Source organism: Colobus angolensis, unplaced genomic scaffold, assembly GCF_000951035.1.
Source record: "Colobus angolensis palliatus isolate OR3802 unplaced genomic scaffold, Cang.pa_1.0 Scaffold6, whole genome shotgun sequence".
NCBI classification, from domain to species: Eukaryota; Metazoa; Chordata; class Mammalia; order Primates; family Cercopithecidae; genus Colobus; species Colobus angolensis.
This window is the reverse complement of record NW_012119598.1, coordinates 10645084-10661021: the sequence shown is the minus strand read 5'-3', so window position 1 is coordinate 10661021 and position 15938 is coordinate 10645084. Positions and strand designations below refer to the sequence as shown.

The 15938-nt window shown below is 38.1% G+C and overlaps 1 protein-coding gene across 1 annotated transcript in view; it reads left to right on the top strand.

Annotated features, from left to right (window-relative positions):
• OFCC1 (orofacial cleft 1 candidate 1) overlaps nucleotides 1-15938 on the top strand; it is a 513529-nt gene that overhangs the window by 208056 nt on the left and 289535 nt on the right.

The following is a 15938-nucleotide window of genomic DNA, read 5'->3' as shown; positions in this document are numbered from 1 at the left end:
ACGGTGTCCGGAATGAGCATATGCAGCTCCTCAGGGTGTCTCTGTCTTCATAAGTAGTTTCCAGAGAAGCTCGGTCATTAAGTTGCATTAACTCTAATTAGTGATCAGAAGGGAATATAAATCAATAATTTTCATTAACAGTCTAAGCTATGTTGAACCCCATTTTCTCAAAGCCCAAGATTTCCTTTCAAGCAAAAGGCCTATTTGGGAATAGATTTTTTTTTTTTAGATTTCTGAAATGCAAATTAGCCAATTTCTTTAGGGTTCACAGAAGAGAGGTTTTGTTTGTGTCAATGAATTCTTAAGAACTGAAATACTTGCAAACCTAAAAAAGGGATTGCTGATTATGACATTTTAGGACAGCAGTGAGGATGGTTTTATGAAGGAGACTCTCTTGTTGTCTCACTGTATTCCTGAAATCAATCTTGATTATGCGATGGTTTTAAGGAAAAGTTGTAATCTACTACTTATAACTTGCATTATTTAGCTCTTTCTACATACCGGGCACTTTGTATTCACTATGTTAATTAATCCCCACAGGATCCTTTGTGTTAAATATAATATGCAACCTCAGTTGAGGAAGCTGAAGCTCAGAGAGGTTAGGCAACTTGCCCAACATTGTCCAGCAATAATTGTTAGACGTCCTTGTCTCCTGGACTGTCTAATTCCAAAGCTTGTGATTTTGAGATCTATGATATTCTGTCTTCAATACATAATGTTTGCCTAGAGCCTGACAGAGGCTCACCAATAATAGACATTAACCACAGGTGTTTTAGTAGGACGCTGATTTTCAAATCTGCAATGGATCAAACTCTCAAGATCAGACTCTTCACTGGGAACATACTCTCTAATTTCTAATAGAATGAGTTAGTATATACAAAGAATACGTTTAGCACCGTTCACAATAGCAAAAACTTGGAACCAACCCAAATGCCCATCAATGGTAGACTGGATAAAGAAAATGTGGCACATATACACCATGGAATACTATGCAGCCATAAAAAAGGATGAGTTCATGTCCTTTATAGGGACATGGATGAAGCCGGAAACTATCATTCTCAGCAAACTAACACAAGAACAGAAAACCAAACACTGCATGTTCTCACTCGTAAGTGGGAGTTGAACAATGAGAACACATGGACACAGGGAGGGGAACATTACACGCTGGGGCCTGTTGGGGGATTGGGGCGTAGGGGAGGGATAGCATTAGGAGAAATACCTAATGTAGATGATGGGTTTATGGGTGCAGCAAACCACCATGGCACGTGTATACCTATGTAACGAACCTGCACATTCTGCACACGTGTCCCAGAACTTAAAGTATAATTAAAAAATAAATTAAAAAAGAAAAAGTTAAATCAAAATACACTAGCAGCTTCTAAATGGAAAAAAAGAGAATACGTTACTGTGCCAATATTATGTCATGACATCTACCACCAGGGTAGAAATATATAGGCTCTCATGCCACTTCCGGTCTTTGAGAAACTGTGAGGACACACAAACTAGGACAATTCGTTGCAGTGAGTGGTGAGAGCTGAGGTGACTTGAGTTCCACGTAGCATCCGCCAGGTTAACAGGGCCCCGTGTTTCATCCCACATCAATTTCAGTCACTGGATGTGCGTTATTCAAGTGTGTTTCACAGGCAGCTGCTCTGTTGGCCGGCTCCACTGTAACGTGTGCTGGTGAGTCAGATTTCATGCCCAATTAGGATACAAGGGGAAAGCTTCCCTTGTGGAAAGGACACAGCTGCTGTGGCATAGCAGCTTCAAGATGCTCAGAACAGCCTCAGAAATCTGGCCTCCTCATCCTCTGATACAGGCACAGAGAGGTACAAGTAGAGAAACCCTTTATTCCTTGGCCTTGAGTCTGTGCCATTTTAAACATACATGAATATACACATAAATACCTTAGGCTATACATACATACCATATAAATATATAGTACCTGTATTAATTAATTTATTGTGTATGTGTGTGCATGTATACAGTCAGCTCTCTGTATCTGTGGGTTCGGCATCTGCAGATTCAACCAACCGCAGGTAGAAAAAACTTGGAAAAAAATAATAAAAAACAGCAATGCCACAAAAACAATGCAAATGTGAAAATAATGCAGTATAGCAACTACTTACGTAGCATTTACATTGATCATGTATTATAAGTAATCTACAGATGATTTAAAGTATACAGATGTGCATAGGTTATATGCAAATACTGCACTATGTAACTAAGGACTTGAACATCCCTAGATTTTAATATATGCAGGGGGTGGAGGGAGTGTTTTAAAACCAATCCCCGTGGATACCAAGGAATGCTTGTTTATGTGTTGTGTGTGTGTGTGTGTGTGTGTACCTATTTTTAATACATTTCCATGTATACATCAAAGGTTGTCTTGTTTCATTGCCATACACAAATGAAAGTTGTACACACATGTATACGCACATATATCTTACACTATAGATACACCATATAAATATACAGAGTATGTACGTATTAGTCTATATATTATATGCATGTGTTCCCATGTATATATGTGTGTATGTAATTTCCACATGCATGCAACTACCTTAAGTGCCTTTCCCAAGGGGTAGGTGAAGAGAGGATCAAAATGGGGAATCTTGGTCTCCTTCACAATGTGTTTCATATGTTTGATTCTCATTTTTACCTTTCCTGAAAATCTAGAAGTAAAAACCTGAATTTTTTTTCAGATGAGTTACTGCCCTTGTTCTCTCTATCCTCCTACATACTGTGGACAGACAAATGTTCCTGGTGCCCAAATTACCCATGTTACTGACATTGATCAAATTCACACAGTTGCAGCTTTACTTTCCACCTAATAGGCCCTGTGGATTCATGATCTTAATTTTTCTCAAGCTTCCAAGACATATTTGTTTTTTCTTCTGTAGAATTGCCTCCTGTTTCTGTTCTTGTTTTTACTTGTCCATTTGTCATTCTAGCAGGACTCCATGATTGCATTTCTATTTTCTCAATATTCTCACTACCTGCGTCCTGTTGGTTATCACATCCTGTCTTTTAGATCTCTGGAGTGTTTCTGAATCTTTTGGTTACTTGCTTCCCCACTGCTCTTTTCCTAGTATACTCACCCACTACCTACTGCCTGGACTATTACATTTTCAGAACACTATGGTTTTATCAGCTCCCTCCTTCAAAACATGCTTTGCACTTATAGCCAGTTCACAGCTGAGTATCATTTCCTGTGCACCTACTAACATATCATTTAATACGCAAAGCACCTCTGAAATATACTTTCACACAAGAGCGAATTTGCCTCAGAAGAAACTGGTCCCCTGACTCTAAAAGCAATGTTCCTTCCTCCATAAAATGCATTTCAAAAGCACAGATTTAGTCTACCTGTCTTCGAAAGCATTGGTGTCTCCTCCTTGCCTCTAGGATAATCTAGATTCTTTAGAACATTTTTCAAGATCCTTTAGAATCTCCTTTCGTGGTTCCTTTCAGGATTCATGCTCCCTAGTCCCTGCTCTGGAAGCAAGCACTAGTTCCTTGACATTACTGAAGTGTTCATGTACATTTTTGTGTACAATGCCCTTGCCTCCCTTTTCTACCACCAGAGATTCTTGTCATCTTTAGGAACAATCTGACAACACACTACCCCTTTAAAGCTGGTTTTTAAAATTTCTCAAGTAGAATTATATAGAACGTGTGGAATTACGTGCTTCTTATCTGTGTTCATAGAATGATTTGATTATATTTGTAATGATAGTCCTATCACATTATTTTTCCATTTAATAATAATTACATTTTTTGTTGAATAGTGCAGTGTGCATACATTAAAAGTATATTTCCAAAGAATATGGTATGATTGGAAAATGCTGATTTGTACCAGTCAGCTAAGAAATGTTTAGTAACAAACAATCCCTGTGTCTCAGTGACTTACAATCACACAAGCTTGCTTTTTGCTCATATAAAACGTCCACTGCAGGTTGGCTACAGCCCTCTATTGCGTCTTCGTTCTGGAACTGAAGCTGAAGGAGAAGTGTAGCTAGAAATGTCCATCCAGAAACTACCCCCTCTAAAGAGTTGGGCCTAGGGCTGGGGCACTGTTGCCTAGTTCTAAGGGTAGTACTACATTTATCTTTAACATAAGTATATAGGCAACCACTAATAAAAACTACGTCGTGGAAAATGACTGATTCCATTTGCTTTTTACTAGAAACTGGGTGAAAACTTTAGCTATGTGCCTTAAAGGATTGTATCATTTCAGATTTTAATTCTTTCAGCTTCTAAGTGCTGCTGACATTTTACAAAATTTGGTCAAACATTCACCACATCTCATTGGTCTGTGCTGAAATGACTGTTTCCTATTTATAGACTCTGTCAGTTTATATAGGGAATTCTTACACTCTACGGCTGCAATTGCTCAAAGATCAGTTTTCAACTAAGGTGACCTTATCAACTATATGTGCAGTCCTCAAATCAACTGCTGTCATTTATTGCCTTCAGACACCAGTATTGTTTTTTTTTGTATTGTGTTGCACCTCTGCTCCAGCATTTCTTCTGATCTGCCTCACGAGCTACTAAAAAGATTGGTTTGAAAGCTTGATTTTTTTTGGCAGATAGGATGGCATTCAGATTTAGACTGATCTTCAGAATGATCCTCCATAGGGGAGAACAATGCATGTGGTAATAGTTCCCATGTAATACTATGAAAGATGCCGTGGTTCTGGTTACCTAACAAGGTGAGGCGATCCAGTATAAGGAACAGAAGCACAGACTCTGAAGTTAGGCTGTCCTACTGTCCGACTGAGGCCGGACTGTCCAAGGTTAGAGCCTGGTGGCTAAACACTGGCTATGTATAACTGGGAAATTCATTTCTGCTGTCTTTCTGAGTTGTCTCAATGGACAAATGGGAATAGTAATCAGTTACAGTATGTGGCCATGGTGAGGTTTAAATAATGTGATACAGGCATACCTCATTTTATTGTGCTTTGTTTTGTTACATTTTGCAGATGTGTTTTTTACGCATTAAATTTTTGTGGCAACCTTGCATCTAGCAGGCTTGTTGGGCACCAGTTTTTCAACAGCAGGTACTCACTTTGTGTCTTCATGGTGCATATTTGTAATTCTCACATTATTTCAAACTTTTTCACTATTATATTTGTTATGGTGATCTGTGATCTTTGATGTTACTTCTGTAATTGTTTTGGGGCACCACAAACTGCACCCATATATGATAGCAGTTTTTTTTTTTTTTTTGAAATGGAGTCTCGCTCTGTCGCCAGGCTGGAGTGCAGGGACACGATTTTGGCTCACTGCAACCTCCACCTCCTGGGTTCAAGCGATTCTCCTGCCTCAGCCTCCTGAGCTGCTGGGATTACAGGCATGCACTGCCACGCCCAGCTAATTTTTGTATTTTTAGTAGAGACAGGGTTTCACCATGTTGGCCAGGATGGTCTTGATCTCCTAACCTCGTGATGTGTCCACCTCGGCCCCCCAAAGTGCTGGGATTACAGGCATGAGAGGATAGCAGGTTTAATCAATAAATGTTCGGCGTGTTCTGACTGCTCTATTCACTGGCTATTCTTCTGTTTCCCTGTGTCTCTCCATTTCCTTCGGCCTCTTTATTCCTTGAGACACAACAATATTGAAATGTAGGCCAATTAATAACTTTTCATGGGCCTCTAAGTGTTCAAGTAAAAGGAAGAGTCACATGACTCTCACTTAATCAAAACCTAGAAATGATTAAGCTTAGTGAGGAAGGAATGTTGAAAGTCGAGAAACGCTGAAGCTAGGCCTCTTGCATCAGTTAGCCAACTTGGAAATGCAAAGGATAAGTTCTTAAAGAAAATTAAAAGTGCTACTCCAGTGAACATGCAAATGATAAGCAAAGCAGTCTTAATGCCGATGTGGAGAAAGTTTTAGTGGTGTGGATAGAAGATGAAACCAGCCACAACATTCCCTTAAGCCACAGCCTGATCCAGAGCAAGGCCCTAAGTCTTCAGTTCTATATACAAGCTCAGAGAGGTGGGGAAGTTGCAGAAGAAAATTGGAAGCTAGCAGAGTTTGGTCGAGAAGTTTCAAGGAAAGAAGCTGTCTCCATAACAGTAAAGTGCAAGGTGAAGCAGCACGTGCTGATGTAGAAGTTGCAGCACGTTATCCAGAAGATCTAGCTAAGATCATTGAAGAAAGTGAGTACACTAAACAAATATTCCATTTAGATGAAACAGCCTTATATTGGAGGAAGATGGCATCTAGGACTTTCATAGCTAGAGAAGAGAAGTCAATGCCTCTCTTCTAGGCTTCAAAGGACAGGCTCACTCTCCTGATAGAGGTTAATGCAGCTGGTGACTTTAAGCTGAAGCCAGTGCTCATTTATCATTCCCCAGATCCCAGGGATCTTAAGAATTATGCCAAATCTACTCTGCCTGGGCTCTATAAGTGAAAAAAAGACTGAATGACAGCACATGTCTTCACAGCATGGATTACTGAATATTTTAATCCCACCGTTGAGACCTACTGCTCAGAAAAAAACATTCCTTTCAAAATACTACTTTTCATTGGCAATGTACATGGATGCCCAAGATCTCTGATGGAAATGTATAAGAAGATAAATGCTTTTTTTTTCATGCCTGCTAGCAACATCCATTCTGTAGCCCATGGATCAAGGAGTCACTTCAACTTTCAATTCTTATTATTTAAGAAATATGTTTTGTGAGGCTAGACCTGCCATTCCTCTGATGGAGCTGGGCAAAGTGAATTGAAAATCTTCTGAAAAGGATTCCCCATTTTAAATGATGCCATTAATAATGTTTGTGATTCATGGAAGGAGATCAAAATAGCAACAGTAACAGGAGTTTGGGAAGAGGTTGATTCCAATTTTCATGGGGGATTTTAAGGGGTTCAAGACTTCAGTGGAGGAATTACCTGCAGATGTGATGGAAACAGCAAGAGAACCAGAATTAGAAGCAGAGCCTGAAGATGTGACTAAATTGTTGCAATCACATGATAGAACTTGAGCCAATGAGGAATTGCTTCTTATAGAGGAGCAACCTGGTGTCTTGAGATGGAATCTGCTCCTGGTGAAGATGCTGTAAACATTGTTTGAATGGCAACAAAGGATTTAGAATGTTACATAAACCTATTTGATAAAGCAGCAGCAGGGTTTGAAAGGACTGACTCTTAGAAAGAAGTTGTATGGTGGGTGAGGTAACATTCTCCTGTATTTAAATCATCTTTAGATTACTTTTAATACCTAGTACGATGCATACACATTGCTTTATTGATGTGGCTTCAACATAGTACTTAGTATGTGGCAAATTGAAGGTTTGCTTTTTGGAACTTTGTGGAATTCTTTCTCCTCTGGAATATTTTTATCTATGGTTGATTGAATCTATGATGTGGAACCATGAATATAGAGGATTATATATATATATACCTTGCCACTTGCCACTTTTTATTAAAATTGGTACAATGTTTAAGTAAATGAATACATTTTATATGTATCTTGACTCTAGATAATAATTTCTATTCCCTTAATTCTATATTCCATATCCTCCCAGTACTCATATACACATATGTTACAATATTATGTTGCATATGTTGTTTTATGGTCATTTGCTTTAGCTTGTGGATGCATAGGAGATTTCTAGAGCTAGACTGTGAGATCTTTGAGAGTAGAGAACATATTTTCTGCATCTTTATATCTCTCTATCCTTCCTTGCCTCTCCCATCATCAACCTAATGTACTTAGTGTATTGTCAAACATGAGTAGGCAAACAATTAATGTTTACCAAAAGACTGAACTAACAAACTGCTTAGCAAATGGAAACTAAAGCTCAAAAGGCTAATAGTTTACGAAATTCTTTTAGCCACCTGTCACTGAAACCTGTTTGTTCTCATGTCCTAAGAAAATTATGTTTATACCATTTGGTTAATTGTTAGAGAGATCAAAGGTAAATAATTAATAAAAATTCCATTTTTCTACATTGTTAAGTTCAAAGTAAGTCATCCCTGAGTCATTTGTTTCCATAAAGTAGTTTAATTTTGATAATTGGTTAGAAGATCTTGCCCATTTTCCTGCTTCTATAAAATTCTTATGTAAATTTAGTGTTCAAAATAATATAAACTAGATGCATGGGCTATACATGGATAGGTTATACATAGATAATGAAAAGATAATTTAAAAATAACAGTTTAATCACATGCATGCTACTGAAAATATGGCTAGAAGTATATCTATATTTCTGTCAAATGACAGCTTGGAAGAATCTTTTTAAATAAGGTTAACTGGTTGAAATATCAGCTTGCTTTTTTAAAAAAAACTTTTTATTTATTTTTAATTGACAACTAAAAATGGTATATATTTATGATGTACAACATGATGTTCTGAAATATGTATGCATTGTAGAATGGCTAAATCAAGCTATGTAACATATGTATTACCTCACATCTTTACCATTTATTTGTGAGGACAACACTTAAAATCTAATCTGTTAGTAATTTTCAAGTATACAATACATTGTTATTAACTATAGTCATCATGTTGTACAACAGACGACTTGAACTTATTCCTCCTATCTAAAATTTTGTATCCTTTGACCAATGTCTCTCTCCCCATCAACTTGCTTTTGACTGACACAATTCTGCTGGATGGTATGTTTACTGCTAATCATAGCTGATCTCATATTCTGTGCCAGAAACTGTTTCATATTTTTGCCTGTTCAATACTATTTAAAATGGATCATGTAACAGAAACTATCAGGATGTGCATGTATTATCTCCAAGCAACTATCTGAGGTGGAAAGGATTGATGTCCGATTTTTATATGTGTGGGGACTGAGACATCAAGAAGTTAAACAACTTGCCCTAGAAAAGTTATCGAAAGGGATGGAACTGTAATTCAAACCAAAGCAACTAGACTCCAAAGCCGATGATCTGAACGTTCTATTTCTATGTCATTTTTCCCTTATCAGTAATTTTGTGAAGCAAAATAGTTTTTTCAAAAGTCAAAATTATTCTCTGAAAACTCAATACACTATTCTCCCATTGTGTTTCTTGCAGGTGATCAATTAAATTAATTAATTAATTAAGTTTTATGTATTTATTTTTGAGACAGAGTCTCACTCTTGCCCAGGCTGGAGTGCAGTGGCATGATCTTGGCTCATGACAACATCTACCTCCTGGGTTCAAGCAATTCTCCTGCCTCAGCCTCTCGAGTAGCTGGGATTACAGGTCCCTGCCACCGTGCCTGGCTGAGGTTTTTTTTATTATTTTTATTTTTGGCAGAGATGGGGTTTTGCCATGTTGGCCAGGCTGGTCTCGAACTCCTGACCTTAAGTGATCCGCCTGCCTCAGCCTTCCAAAGTGCTGGGATCACAGGCCTGAGCTACTGTGGCCAGCCCAATTCACTTTTAATATACTCAAAAGTGTAAAGAAGATATATTTTCATTTTATTTTTTAGTAAATATACTATTCCTTATGGGCCCCACACTATGAGGAAGTGGAGAAAATGATATTGAATTCAATTTGGTAAGCTTACCATATCTTTGACCAGCCTCTTGGGTAGCCCAGTCACTTTAGAAAAACTCAGTCTTCAGCTCCTTTTCCCTTCCTCCTGCTCCTCTTCAGTATGGGGCTGAGGGGTTTGGAAAGATAGCGAGATCTTGTGGAGTTGGTCTCTGAGGATGTGAGAGCTGATTATCTACAGCAGCTATAATTTGTCTGGTTCTGTTTTTGAGTGTTCTTTGGGTCCACTGCTGAAATCTGTTGTCACTCATGGTCTCCAATGCCTTGACTTGGTGAAGCCTGCTGGTGTGCTAGGCTGATGAGGCCCAGGCCAGCTCTCCAGGGACTGTACTGTCTTACTGTGCCACACCTGCCACCCCCTATTCATTGCTGATTGATAATCCTTGTTTATAGGACCATTTTACACATTAGTACAACAATACCACCTGAAAAGCTCACAATCAGACCCGCTGATCACCTCCCCACTCCCAAAAGGCACAAGCAGGAATTTCAGGGCCATGATAATTTAGGTCATCCTAGATGTAGCTTTGCTATGCCTGACTATGGCCTCTCTAAGTGGCTGAGGTAACGCTGGGCAGGTTGATTCTCCTTCCTTAGAGCGCCCAGTGGAAAGTGGAGTCAGCATACTTCAGTTTTTCTCTTTTTTTCTCAACTTGTATGAAATATTTTTCCCTTCTGAGGCTTTGGCTGTTATGGAGCAAGGTTTCTATGTTTTTTCTTCTTTCTACTCGAAAAATTGAGCTTTTTCCTTAATGTTTTGATCGAGCTGGACCAGTTTCATAAGTCAGAGATAACTGCCTTCTGTCCTCTGCTTTTTTTTTTTTCTGTAGCTTATTTAAAAACCATTGAAAGGTACACCGATCACTGTTATAGCACTTATAAATAGTAGCTCATTTACTTAAATTTGCATAATATTTATAACATCCCTATTGGATCAGTATTATTATCCCATCTCTTTAGAAGAGGAAACTGAGCACAGGTGGTTAAACGTCTTACCCAAAGTCACACAACTGCTAAGCAGAGGAGCCAGGACTCAAATCCTGGGATACTAGCTCTGAGTCCGTGCTTCTAGTTACCATGCTACGTTGCCATCCACATAAAGTAATGGCAGATGTGGTCATTGTATTACTGATAAGGAAACACAAAATTTGAATGATGTCAAAGATATTATATCCATTACAAGCTTATTAATTTGAAGTATGCTAACTTAGAGAAATAGGTCTGAAAGGAAAGAAATCACTCAGAGAACTCTTGAGTTGAATAAATATTTTAATTGTCAAAACCGTTCTAGACTTCAGCTGGAAGAGGAGTAATCTCTATAGGTATATGCTTGAGTAACATTACTGCAATGTGCAGGCTTACTGCCAGTCGCAGGGAAATAATTTTTTTTTTTTTTTTATAAATACATGGGATGAAGAATTTGGCTGCTTATGTAGTTTGATTTAAGTCATCTTGCAAGGACCATCTATTTCTGAATATCTCCCTCATGAATTAAATTCCTTAACTTTATTTCATCTAAACTTCTACTTAAGAATTCACTTGAGGCAGGTGAAAACATATTTTGGAGTATGGGGGATTTGAAAGCAGACCAGTGTGACGTGATACAACTAAAGTTTTGAGGATGTGGGTGACAGAAAGGCAACCTGGGGGTTGGGGAGAGAGACAGCACCAGGAATGTATTAAGGTTGAATCATATGATATTGCTGATATTCAACTCTTTGGACCAACAAAAATGTCAATTTCATGTGATTTAACCTAAAGAAGGAATATGAAAATTTAGTTTACTTTGGAATTTTGCCCAGGATTAACCTATACTCAATCTATACCCGTATTTTATCCAATCCCGTCTCTACCCTAACACTTTAATAAAAGTTAAAAGTGATTTATTTTTAAACTTTTAACTTTACCTGTGAATGTAAAACCTCAGTATGTCCCCCAATATGTAAAAACTGTGTTTTTTAAACTTTTATTTTAGGTTTGGGATACATGTGCAAGTTTCTTATGTAGGTATATTGCATGTCACAGGGGTTTGATGTACAGATTATTGAGTTTCCCAGGGGAAAAGCATAGTACCTGATAGGTAGTTTTTCCATCCTCCTCCTCCTCCCATCCTCCACCTTCAAGTTGGCCCCACTGTCTGTTGTTCCCTTCTTTGTGTTCATGGTACTCAATGTAAAAACTGTTTTTTAACTTGCATTTTAAATTTACGGAAGGATGCTTGTGGACTGTCTAGTGTTGATGGGCACACCTTAACAACCTGTTTCTTGCAATAAAGGCCATAATTCACCTATTTTGAGAACTGATGTTAAAGAATGATATGACTGCAATTTTCCCAAGAAAAGATGAGAGAAAGGTTTTGTTTATATCTTACCCTTCTAAGGCTATTGCAAAAAGAAATGGAATGTGACTCAACTTTGAGATTTTGGGGAAATGGGTGCTGTGATATTATTGTTTAAAATATATCTGAACCCATATAATGTAAGATTTCTGATTGGTTTTAGAGGGAACTTCAAAGAACTATGCCTCTTAAAGTTTATTAGACATTTTACTTAAGATACACATTTGGGAATAATATTTTCTTTTTTATGGATTAAATGTTTCAAGAACTAAGCATGTTCATTTTGTCATGTGAGATATTCGAAGGCAAATCAGGCCTAAAACATTTTTGGGCTTCTAAACTAGAATAAGGTTAAGTTTTCTTAAGTTATCTGATATTATATACAGTGTTGTCAGCAAAAGCGTAACGGTGGCCAATTTTTTAAGTATACCTTTCTTTTAAATTGTTTTATACTATGTTGGCTTACTCTCAGAGTATTTTAGGTTTCAGATATGTTAACTCAAACATAGATTTATTTGTGAAGTTTTACTTTTGTTTCTCTCAGACTTTGTGTATTAAATAACATTTTAAGTAAAAACTGGGTCATCAGGATGGGTTTTTATATATTTAGAGATAAATTTCTTTTATGCCTTATTCAGACCTGCAAATGAGACTCTAATTACTCCTGAGTACTCAAAAGTAGACAATGCAACAGACTTATAGTGTTCTTGACCTAAAGCATTACTCAAATCTTCATTCTCAAGGCAAACAAGAAATGGATCTCTTTTTTTTAAAGTTTGTGCCTAATATTAATACATTAAATTTCAAAATCTACTTTTATTCCTAATTAGAACATTGACAACCTTATATTTAATACTGAAATGCAATTGTATTTAATCACTGAAACAAAAGTTCAAACTTAAATTTGGCTTCAAAGTTATAATTAGCACATAGAAAATTGACATCAATGATTTTTTAACTAAATAATAATAGTTTTGATTATTGTAGCCCTGTAGTATAGTTTTGAAGTTCGGTAACATGATGTCCAGCTTTGTTCTTTTCGCTTAGAATTGTCTTGACTATTTGGGCTGTTTTTTGGTTCCATATGAATTTTAAAATAGACCAATGGAACAGAATGGAGAGCCCAGAAATAAGACCACACAACTACGACCATCTGATCTTCAACAGAGCTGATAAAAACAAGCAATGGGGAAAAGACTCCCTATTCAATAAATAGTCCTGGGATAACCGTCTAGCCATATGCAGAGGATTGAAACTGGACCCCTTCCTTGCACCATGCACAAAAATCAACTCAAGATGGATTAAAGGCTTAAATGTAAAACCCAAAATAATAAAAACCCTGGAAGACAACCTAGATGATACCACCCTGGACACAGGAATAGGCAAAGGTTTTGTGACAAAGACACAAAAAGCAGCTGCAACAAAAGCAAAAACTGAGAAGTAGGATCCAATTAAACTTAAGAGCTTCTGCACAGCAAAAGAAACTATCAACCGAGTATACAGACAACCCACAGAATAAGAGAAAACATTTGCAAATTATACATTTGACAAAAGTCAAATATTCAACATCTATAAGGAACTTAAAACAAATTTACTAAGAAAAAACAACCCCACCAAAAAATGGGCAAAGGACATGAACAGACACTTTTCAAAAGAAGACATACATGTGGCCAAGAAGCATATGAAGAAAAGCTAAATATCACTGATCATTAGAGAAATGCAAATCAAACCCACAGTGAGATACCATCTCACACCAGTCAGAATGGCTATTATTAAAAAGTCAAAAAATAACAGATGCTGGTGAGGTTGCAGAGAAAACAGAACACTTATGCACTGTTGGTGGGAGTGTGAATTAGTTCAGCCACTGCGGAAAGCAGCATGGCAATTCCTCAAAGAGCTAAAACCGGAACTGCCATTTGACCCAGCAATCCCGTTACTGGGTATATACCCAGAAGGATATAAATCATTCTACCATAAAGACGCATGCACATCAGTGTTCATTGCAGCACTATTCACAACAGCAAAGACATAGAATCAACCTAAATCAGGTGCCAGACACCTGATCCTCACTACGGGCCTTTGAGATAGGCATTATTATTATTTACAGATAAACAGGCTCGGAGAAGCTGACCAGCTGATAAGGAATGGCCATCCTGTGCTTTTTTTTTTTTTTTTTTTGGTGAGACAGAGTCTCGTTCTGTCACCCAGGCTGGAGTGCAGTGGTGCAATCTTGGCTCGTTGCAAGCTCCCCGTCCTGGGTTCACGCCATTCTGCTGCCTCAGCCTCCTGCATCCTGGGCTTTTAATCATGGTTTGCCACACCAGCACACTCCAAGGAGCACATTCTTTAAACATTTTTTAAAACTTTTAAAAATTTAAAATTATAATTTTTTTTTTGTCTTTTATAGAGATGGGGTTTCGCCATATTGCCCAGGCTGTTCTTGAACCCCTGGGCTGAAGCAATCTGCCCACCTCAGCTTCACAAAGTGCTGGGATTACAGGCCTGAGCCACCACACCCTGCCAAACAGCAGCACATTCTTAAACATTAAGCCAGTGTTTGCAAATTGTGGGCAGTTGTTTAGCTGGATTGAAATGGCAAGGGGTGTGATTAAAAATGTCTATTGAATCAAATTTTCTGGGGAGCAAGTCCTGGGGAATTCAGAACTATTAATGTGCATCCAGTGTTTATGATACACTCAAATTCAAGAACTGTACTAGGCCAGAGCTTCTCAAACTTCAGCAGGCAAGAGGATCGCCTACAGGGCTTGTTACAACACAGATCGCAGGCTTAGGGGTTTCTAATACAGTGTGTCCATGATAGGGTCTGAGGATTCCCACATCACACAAGGTCCTAGGTGATGCTGATATTGCTGGCCCAGGGACCATACTTTGAGAACCACTGTACTAGGCAATACTGTGGTAGACACAAAGAAGATATCATTGCTTAGGGTAAAAGACTTTTCATAAAATCCTTGCGTTCTTTTGACTTGTTAATGTCATAATAAATTGCGTTTATGTGGGCCGGGTGTGGTGGCTCACGCCTGTAATCCCAGCACTTTGGGAGGCCGAGGCCGGTGGATCACGAGGTCAGGAGATCTAGACCATCCTGGCTAACATGGTGAAACCTAGTCTCTACTAAAAATACAAAACATTAGCCGAGCGTGGTGGCGGGCGCCTGTAGTCCCAGCTACCCGGGAGGCTGAGGCAGGAGAATGGCGTGAACCCAGGAGGTGGAGCTTGCAGTGAGCAGAGATAGGGCCACTGCACTCCAGCCTGGGTGACAGAGAAAGACTCCATCTCAAAAAGAAAAAAGAAAAATTGTGTGTATGTAGACATTGTTTTAATCATTTCTATTTTCTTTTTAGCTGCAATGTTCTGATTGCTCTGCTTTTTTTTACTGACATATACACCTATTATGCATTTAAGAGCTGCATCACACTCTTTCCTGTAGTCCTAAGATGCAACAATTAACATTTGTTACTGCTTTGCTAGGTTAAAAAGCAAAGCAAGGAATTGCTGAGGCTTCTGATCATTAGGAAGTAGACATACAGCACTCCACAAATTAAAAAGGACATAATCTAAAATGGCATGCACCCTCTGTCTGTCATCCAGCCCCCACATAACCCCCTTCCCATCAATGGATGGTTGCTTGAGCATAGAGCCAGGTACAGTAAAATGCTACGACTGGGGTATGTAGCAATTATTCTCTGAGTTGCTGAAGTCTTGCCTCACCAGAGAAAGCCTGCTGATGCAATTCAGCCCGAAGGCCTTTTCAGCAGAGCATCTGTTTTTTTTTTTTTTTGATACACTTTGCCTATTAATTTTTATCTCCAATGTGTTGGAACTGAGAAAAAAATTCTCCTCCTTGATGCCTGGCTCTGCTTATTTCTCATGTAGGTATCATTGATGCTTCTATGAAGCATATCACCGAAAAGCAAAAAATTTTCTGTTTCCTTAAATACTCTTTTTGTGTTAACTGTATGTTTATCAAGAGTAGATTATATAATCTTGATGTCTTCTAGCTTGTGATTCTAAAGTTCTACCGCATACATTTATGTGTTTATATATATTATATATACACATACTTATATATTTATTA